This window comes from Prionailurus viverrinus, chromosome D1 (assembly GCF_022837055.1).
Source record: "Prionailurus viverrinus isolate Anna chromosome D1, UM_Priviv_1.0, whole genome shotgun sequence".
Taxonomy (NCBI): domain Eukaryota; kingdom Metazoa; phylum Chordata; class Mammalia; order Carnivora; family Felidae; genus Prionailurus; species Prionailurus viverrinus.
In genome coordinates, this window is record NC_062570.1 from 104191271 (window position 1) to 104200362 (window position 9092).

The window sequence follows — 9092 nt, forward strand, 5'->3', positions numbered from 1 at the left end:
TCTAAAATTTGCTAGGCTTCATAAACATTGTCTTATTAGGCTCTAAGTAATCCCATTATCCCCCACTTTACAGGTGAAAAAAAAGAAGGTAACAGAGATTAAGACCATATCCTTCAGAAATTGCAGAACTGGAACTCAACATTCATCCCTCACCCCAGAATAATCCCTGATATTTTAGAGTAGAGATTAATCTTTTCAAGGAAGGTCAGAGACATTCTATAGGTGAAAGAGAACCCAAGGAAGAGCACACCAGGGAGAGTGTGGGAGTGAGGGAGGGAGAGGGAAGAGGTGAAGAATGGGAGAGACTGAGGACCATAAACCTTGCTCCACGCAGGTCCTACTGGAAGAATCACATGGCTATTAAGACAGAAAAAAATCCACCATTCTCACTAAACCTTGCCCTCTCACCTTGACCCAGATTTCCCAAGAAGACAGAGCTCTTGCCAAAGGTTAAAACTGCTTATTTCTTTTCCAAAGGAATTTTCCAGCTGGGCCCTATCACTCTCCAAGATGGGAGCCTTAGGCCATGAAATTGGCTGTCCACTCAGAGCAAGAGAGATGCCCACAACTGGAGATCCTATAAAATGTGTTATTAAGAGCAAAGGTAACAGGAGAAGGCAATTAGAGGGAGAAAACCCCCAGATACCTGCTCTCTGGAGTCATGATTGTCATGGAGTTTTTGTCCCTGCTAATTTCATGCTCCACTTTGCCATGTCCCTTCTGGATCCATTCCCCGCATCCCCATAGTCCAATCACGTTCTCATGATTGTAGCTTTTCTTTTAACGAACTTGGAGTCATTTGAGTTGGAAAGAACCTAGGGACCATCTACTACAATACCTCAATTACCAGGTGAGGAACCTGAGGCCAAGGAGCTAAAAGATTTGCTCAAGATGACCAAGCTAACTGGTAAAATATCTTAATTAAAATAAATTAGATACATGAACATTTCCCTCTGTACAAAGCACTTTCATTTTAGATATTTACAAACATACATTTTCTCAAATGACCAGACTCTCACAGCAGTCCTGTGAGGCAGACATGCCATTATCCCCTACGCATAATGAGGAAACTGAGACAATAAGGAAAACAACAAAACTAATTCATGACAGAGTCACGACTTATCATGGTTACAACCTGGGACATGGGTATCAACCAATTTGATGACTTGATGACTGTGTGACCTTGAACAAATTAGCCTCTCCAAGCCTCAGGATTATCATAAAATGGGGCTGATAGGAGTAGCTACTTCATACAGTACGTCTACATAGAGAGAATCAAGTTAGATAATGCATGTAAAGTTCTTACCAGGGGGTGTAGTACAAGTATAACTTCTATTAACAGTGGGTGTGATTTGTGTGTTCTGATCTGGAGTTCTTTCCAACGTGTTCTGCTGCATTACTAATCCCTCACTAAAAATACCTACTTAAGATCATTCCCACAAACATTTTTGCTTGTTTGTTTCTAGGTTTAAAAAAAAACTTTTTTTTCAATGTTTATTTGAGACACAAAGAGAGAGAGAGAGAGAGAGAGAGAGAGAGAGAGAGAGAGAGAGACAGAATGTGAGCAGGGGAGGGGCAGAGAGTGAAAGGGAGACATAGAATCCAAAGCAGGCTCCAGGCTCTAAGCTGTCAGTACAGAACCCGACACTCACAAACTGTGAGACCATGACCTGAGCCGAAGTTGGACGCTTAACCAACTGAACCATCCAGCTACCCCTGTTTCTGGGTTTTTAGAAATGAAACTCATCTACCCTGCCAGTTACTAGGGATGCAGAGATGTTCTAGACAAGATCCCATCCTTAATTTGATCTACTTCAGTTATTCTTACCTGCAGGGAGAAACAGGTGGGTGGGCAATGAGTTAATTATTTAACTCTCACTGATAGTTTAGTAGTTATATATTCCCCCTGATAAGAACTGTAATATCTTAATCCTTTTAAAGACAGAACACCAAAAAGTACAGAATGTGGGTATCATGGCCAAGCAATGGAGGCCATGTTTCTGGTAAGAACAAAAATGTTCCACAAATCACACTTTGTGAGATTCTAATAAATTGTTGCTACACTGGGACGAATGTGGCAGACCTCTATGTGCCCAAGCATTCTATCTGTAATATCTGCAATATAATTTCTCACCTGCCATTTTCATATGGTTAACAAAAAAACAAGTCAAACCTATGTGATGTAACTATGCAAAATGTAAAGTACTGTATAAATACTAATGTAATATATGTATGAAATTAGTCCATAAATTGTGTGGAAAAAATGTCTTTAAAAAATTCTCTGTAAATTCTCTTGGTTGGACTCTGAGTCTCCATGGTACCCCAGTCTGGTGGCTTTTCTGCCCCTTGGTCAACTTATTGTCCTGGAATCCCTGAGGGGCTCAGATGTCTTGGACTTAGGCACACCACAATAGCCATTATTTCTGAGGTCTTGCACTGTCTCTGCGAAGCTACCATGGAGCATGCTTCAGGCTTGCCTTTACCCAGAAATTGATGGCTTTGACTTCTTTATAGCCTGTGCAAATCTCCCCAACCTTGATTCTATTTTTTTTATTTTTTATTTTTGAGTAAGAGAGAGACAGAGACAGAACACAGGCAGGGGAGGGGCAGAGAGAGAGGGAGACAGAATCTGAATCAGGCTCCAGGCTCTGAGCTGTTAGTACAGAGCCTGAAACGGGGCTTGAACTCATGAACCGCAAGATCATGACCTGAGCTGGAGTCGGACACTTAACCGACTGAGCCACCCAGGCGTCCCCCTCGATTCTATATTTTAAGTATAATTAACATACTGTGTTATATTAGTTTCCAGTGTACAATATAATGAATGGTCCAGCCAGAAATCAAAGAGGAAATCAAAAGAGACAGGGGACAAATGAAAATGAAAACACAATGGTCTAAAATCTTTGGGGTGCAGGAAAAGCTATTCTAAGAGGGAATATTATATGAATGCAAGACTACCTCAAGAAGAAAGAAAAATCCCCACCTTGATTTTAAGTGTGCACCTTCTTTCTTCCATGTCTTTCTCCCATCTCTTTTTCACAATTCACTTCACATGAAGGTCCCAGGGGTAAGCTGTTTCTAAACTTTCAATGAATATTTTTTAATATATTGACTCTGAAGCATTTCTAACATCTGACTGTAATAGGAAGCCTCCAAGATGGTCCCCAGTGACCCTAGCCTTCTGTTATTCATGGATTTGTGAGGACCACTCCTATATTTAATAGGGCTAATTCATGTAACCAAGAATATATTAGCCTCCTGCCATCAGCCAGCACAAACCTGCCAGCCTATTGGGGAAGTGGGTCCTCCAGCCTCAATCTACCTTCAGAGGACTACAGTCCTGACCCCCTACTTACTGGAGTACAACCGTATGAGAGACCCTGAGCCAGAACACACAGCCAAATCACCCCTGAATTCCTGATCCAAGGAAACTTTCTAATACATATCTACTTATGTTTGAAGTCTCAAGGTTTTATAGTAATTTCTTGTGCAAGAAGAGTAATTACCTATAAATGAAGGCCATTCATACTGAAAAGAAGTCACATTTTTGTGATCTTGGTATATATTATAAAATTATTTCAGAATCAAGATCTTTCATTTTTTTCAAGTGTATTTCTTTTGAGAGACAGAGAGAGAGAGAGAGAGCAAGGAAGGGGCAGAGGCAGAGGGAGAGAGAGAATCCCAAACAGGCTCCACTCAACAGCATGAAGCCTGATGTAGAGCTCAAACTCACAAGTCCCCAGATCATGACCTCAGCTGAAATCAAGAGTTGGACATTTAACCGACTGAAGCACCCAGGCACCCCAGGAATCTTTCATTTTTAGCAACAGAAAAAAAGAACTGAAACTGGGCATAACAATAAAGTGAATCTGTTAGCTCATAAAACTGAAGTAGTCAGAGAAAATTTGATGATCCAGTGACTCTAACAATATTACAAATGGCCAGTTTCTTCTCTTCTGTTTAATATGCCTAATGTTGTAATTGTTCCATCCTATGGATAATTTCCATTATACAGAAAAGTTGTGTAAGTTCTAGATCTCCCAGTCTCGCTTCATATCATCCAAAAGAAGACAGTGTGTCTTCTAGCAGCTTCCACAAAAGATAAAAATGTTTTCTCTCCCAAAAGCCCCAACAAGCATCTCTTTGCATCTTTCAAAGCATCAGAGATAGCTTTGATCAGGTTTTATCTCTCACTTCTACCCCAAGCTATTTGCAATGGCTATTGATTATTTTCTGATTGGCTTAAACCTACATATAAATATATAATTAATATAATTAATTATACATAATTAATATACCAATAAAAATATATTAATATACTATTATATGTGTATATAATGTATGTTATTACATATATTCCTCCTGTACATTAAAGATACTCCTCAGAGAACGAATGATTATGAATGCTAGACAGCAATAAGTTGGTAAATAAATAAATCACGAATTTTTGTAATTTTAATTCTCAATGTAAAAAAAAAATACTAAGTATATACAGTTTTTAAAGTCAAGTAGTTTTAACAGACTTGTAATGGAAAATTTTTTGGTTCCATCCCATTCTCACTCCTTATATGGCAGTATAAGGATGCAGTATCTTCTTTAAGACACATGAAACTACTTTAATCTGAGTGTACTAATTTTGGAGTTTTATTTTTTACACAGTCTTACACTCCATTCATTGTCTTTTTACCATCTGAGGTGTTTTTTGCTGTCCTTCCACATTGCAGAGAAAAGGTGCTAAAAAAGCAAGATTTGAGGTTTGGTGTTTATGGCCAGAGACTGTCCTTTGTTGGGCTTCCTGCAGGGCAATCTGGGGAGCACCTCTCAAGTGCTCTGATAAACTCTGCTGTAATCATGGGCAGGTTTTTCTCTACACAGGAATTCTCCAGTTTCCTGCCCAGGAGATATCAACCTAGCTAGGAGTATTCTGAGAGTTGAACAAGTGAATGGAGTAGGTGTGCAGTGGAGAAAGAATCTCCCTTTTCGCTATGTACATATTATATTCATCCCTCTATTTTTATCATTCCCCCATAGATATAAGTGATGGCCCTGAGCCCACACTTCTTGGTTCAATATCCCAGAGGGAGGAATGATGGGGGAAGGTGCAGTTTCCTATCAGCTAGAGAACAGGATGGGTTGGTCTAGGAGTCTAGACACTCTTAAAAGATTTTCAATAAAATCTCCAGTTTTAAGTCCCACCCACTGTGCAGGTACTTGGTGCCTACAATTCCTGATCCTTTTGAGGGTTGTGCAATGGGAATCAACTTGCTGCTTCTTGGCTTTTCCACCCCACCTACCCAGGACCCATAGCTTCCTGATTTCTTGAATCTAAGTTGGTTACTCCTCATAGATCTGCTTTCCAGCTTCCAACTTCCGTGGTCATTTCTCCTGGTATCCATATCTTAGTGATTTTATGGGGGGGGGGAACCTCCTATTGTCATTTAGGCAGGTTCTAGGAAGGAGTAAAGGCAAACGCATGGATTCGGCTCATTATGTTTAGCCACATATCACAACTGTACTTTCAAATTGCTTAAGCCATTTTATATCTTCAGTAGAAATAAGTGACTATATGCCATTGTTTACTGTATTTCGCCAGCATTCAGTTAATGTAAATAAAAATTATTTTAATTTTTTTTAACTGATATTTCATTAGGTAAAAAAAATTGTTTTAATTTCCCTTTATTATCTTTGAAATGAAACTTTGTCTTTGTATTTTTATATATTTTAACCATATTCCTTTTCATCCTAATTTCTCTTCAGCACCTCTACTTGTAAAAATGTAATTAGCTTATACTGTTATTTTATTAATGTCTATAGCCTACTGTTACAACCACACTTTTTACTACTAAGGACTAATATCTGAGTAACAAATATATATACATATATATGTGTGTAAAGATCTGATAAAAATCACATTTTTCTTTCATTCCAAAACTATAATTAGGGCATAATTTTAAAAATTAAATTTCAAGGGGCACTCAGGTGGCTCAGTTGGTTAACTCTGCTTGGGATTCTCTCTCTCTCCCTCTCTCCCTGCCCCTCCCCCACTGATGCTAGCTCTCAAAATAAATAAATTCTTAAAAAATTAAATTTAAACACACCAGAGTTGCCTGAAAAAATGAGAAATTCATATGTAGAATCCCATATGTAGAATCTAAAATAAACAACGTCACTACATTTTAAAACAAGACCTACTGAACCACAATTTTTACTAATTTCACCACAAAAGACCAATTCCCTTTAAAACAAAAAAGTAAACATATGTTGTTACAACGTAAGAGAGCCTAAAAATTAAACAGTCGTGATAACCATATTTCCCTCAAAAGCACTCTACCAAGAACTCCTATTTTTAGTTAAATACTTACAGTGCTGAATAATAACTTGGACTTAACCAAAATACCGGCACAACTGAAGGAACAGGGCGCAGTCTGTGAGGATGACACTTCCAGGCACGAACCGCACAGCTGGGCGGTCTACAACTGGCTGAGCTGTCTACACCTGCCAGGAGAAGGGCACAGCGGCCTCAGGCGATAGGACCAGAACGTACGAAAGGAGCCGGGATGCCTTCCAGGTCTGCAGCTGCAGCCGCAACTCTCCGCAGCCCAGCCATGGCCCAAGGTCACCCCTGACGGCTTCGTGTACCAGCGTGAGGCAATCCCGGGTGACCCTTCACTCCAGAGGAGGGGATCCCCCCGGCCGAGGAAGGCGCTCGAGAAGCAGCTGGGGGCTCGACGTGAGGACCAGGAGGAGCTGCGCAGCCACAGACCAGAATCAGGTGCGGCCTTCCTCTAGAAGGAACCCTTCACGCCCAAGGCTGCCCCGGGGAATGGCCCAGAGGATGCCTGACAAGAGCCCAGTGCCGGCCTCGCAGACAAGGACAAAGCGCTGCCTGGATTCCGTGGCAAATCACAGAAGCTAAGGCCACCGACCCGTAGAAGCCTACACGCGCGCCTCGCTCCTGCCCCATGTCCGGGAAGCCAGTGCGCATGTCAGACCTGACGCGCATGCGCTTCACTCCGTTCGACGCCCTGTGGACTGCGTGGGGTTCATCACGCGCAGTGAGCGCTGAGGGTGCCCTGGGACCCGCGACAGCCGGAGTGTTGGCACGCCTCGTGCAGTGTTCAGGTCCTCTGGGGCCAGGGTCACTCTCGAGAGCCTGCAGAAGCTGACTCGGAAGGACAGGGTGGACTTGTGAACTGCGAGAAGCGACGTCATGGTGGTGCAGCCGGAGCGGCATGGACTTGACTGGCTCCAGCGTGATGGCGGAGGCCAAGAAGTCGATGTCCATCATGCCGGCCCGGCTCGCGGGAGAGCTCATCAGCACTGGCACGCGACTGGCCTCGTGGCGCCCCACCTCGTTGGCTGCGCTGGAGCCCGGGACTGTGGCAGGTGAGGAGGCCAGCCACTCCCCGGGTACACCTTCTGCAATAGCTTGAGTTCAAAGGTGTGGGCTACGAATAATTAATGTGGCTTAACCTTAAGAATAAAGTCTGCACTGAACGCAAATGCACAGTTAAAACTGGGTAAGAGTGGCCAGAAGCCAAAGCCTGAGCTGTGATCATAGGAGGGCACCACTTTAAGGAGCTAAGTAGAAATCCCCTCCCATCCTTTTGAGGTAAGGCAAATTTGAAGTCCCTGAGAAGTCTAGGAATGCCTCTCCCAAATTAAAATGTGATAAGACTCCCAAAGGCAATAAAATGCAGTGGGGCTGGGCAAGAAAGAACCAAAATATTAAGATTTGTACAAAATACTAAGGTTAATTCTTTAGGCAGATATTAAGTGCATACAATGTGCCAGGCATTGTTCACATACCGGAATACTGAGGGTCCTTTTAAGATAAATGATAGATGCCAAGATCGCAGGATGTGGAAGGAGGGCAATCTTCCCCTGCCTCTTTGAAACCCAAACAGGTAGATAAGGTCACAGAAAGATTGACTGAATTGCGATCCCTCCCTGTACAATGAACCCCTCTAACAACTCCTACAAGTGAAAGTTTACTCTATGAGGGTGGAGAAATGTCAAACTCATTTTTAAGGGCACATACTGAAAATATCTAAATGGCTAAGAGCTACATGAAAGGATGCTCAACATCACTAATCATCAGGGAAATGCAGATTAATACCACAATGAGATACCACCTCCCACCTATTAGAATGGCCATAATCAAGAAGGCAAGAGAGGGGTGCGTGGTGGCTTAGTCGGTTAAGCATCTGACTTCTGCTCAGGTCATGATCTCACAGTCCGTGAATTTGAGTCCTTCATCGGCCTCTGTGCTGGCAGCTCAGAGCCTGGAGCCTGCTTCGGATTCTGTGTCTTCCACTCTCTCTGCCCGCACCCCCCCCCCCCGACTCATGCTCTGTCTCTCTCACTCTCAAAAATGAATAAATGTTAAAAAAATTTTTAATAAAAATTTTTTAAAAAGGCAAGAGATAACCAATGTAGGTGAGGATGTGGGAAAAAGGGAACCTTTCTATACCTTCGGTAGGAATATAAATTGGTGTAGCCACTGTGGAAAACAGTGTGGAGGTTCCTCAGAAAATTAAAAATAGAAATACCATACAATCCAGTGATCCCACTACTGGGTATACACCCAAAGGAAATGAAAACAGGATATCAAAGAGATACCTGCACTCTCATGTTTATTGTGGCATTATTCACAGTAGCCAAGATACGGTAATAACCTGAATACCCATCAATGGATCACCCATAAAATGTGATATATGTGATACACACACACTCACACACACACAAGAATATTATTTAGCCATGAGTAAGAAGGAAACTCTGCCATGTGAGACAAAATGGATGGCCCCTGAGGACATTATACTAAGTGACATTAGTCAGACAGAAAGACAAATACTATATGATGGCACTTTACGGGTGGAATCTAAAAAAAGCCAAACTAATAAACAGAGAGTAAAAAGATGGTTGCTGGGGGGAATAAGATGTTTTTTAAGGGTACAAACTTGCAACTAATAGTAAATAAATCTTAGAGAGCTAATGCAAAGTACAGTGATTGTAAGCAACAATAATGCATTATATTCATCAAACTTAATAAGAGACTGGATCTTAAATTATCCCAATCAGAAGCATCT

At 41.8% G+C, this 9092-nt stretch overlaps 1 pseudogene; it reads left to right on the forward strand.

Annotated features, from left to right (window-relative positions):
* The first annotated feature begins 510 nt into the window (after positions 1 to 510).
* On the forward strand, positions 511 to 7192 carry LOC125146584 (nitric oxide synthase-interacting protein-like; annotated as a pseudogene).
* Positions 7193 to 9092: the final 1900 nt, after the last annotated feature.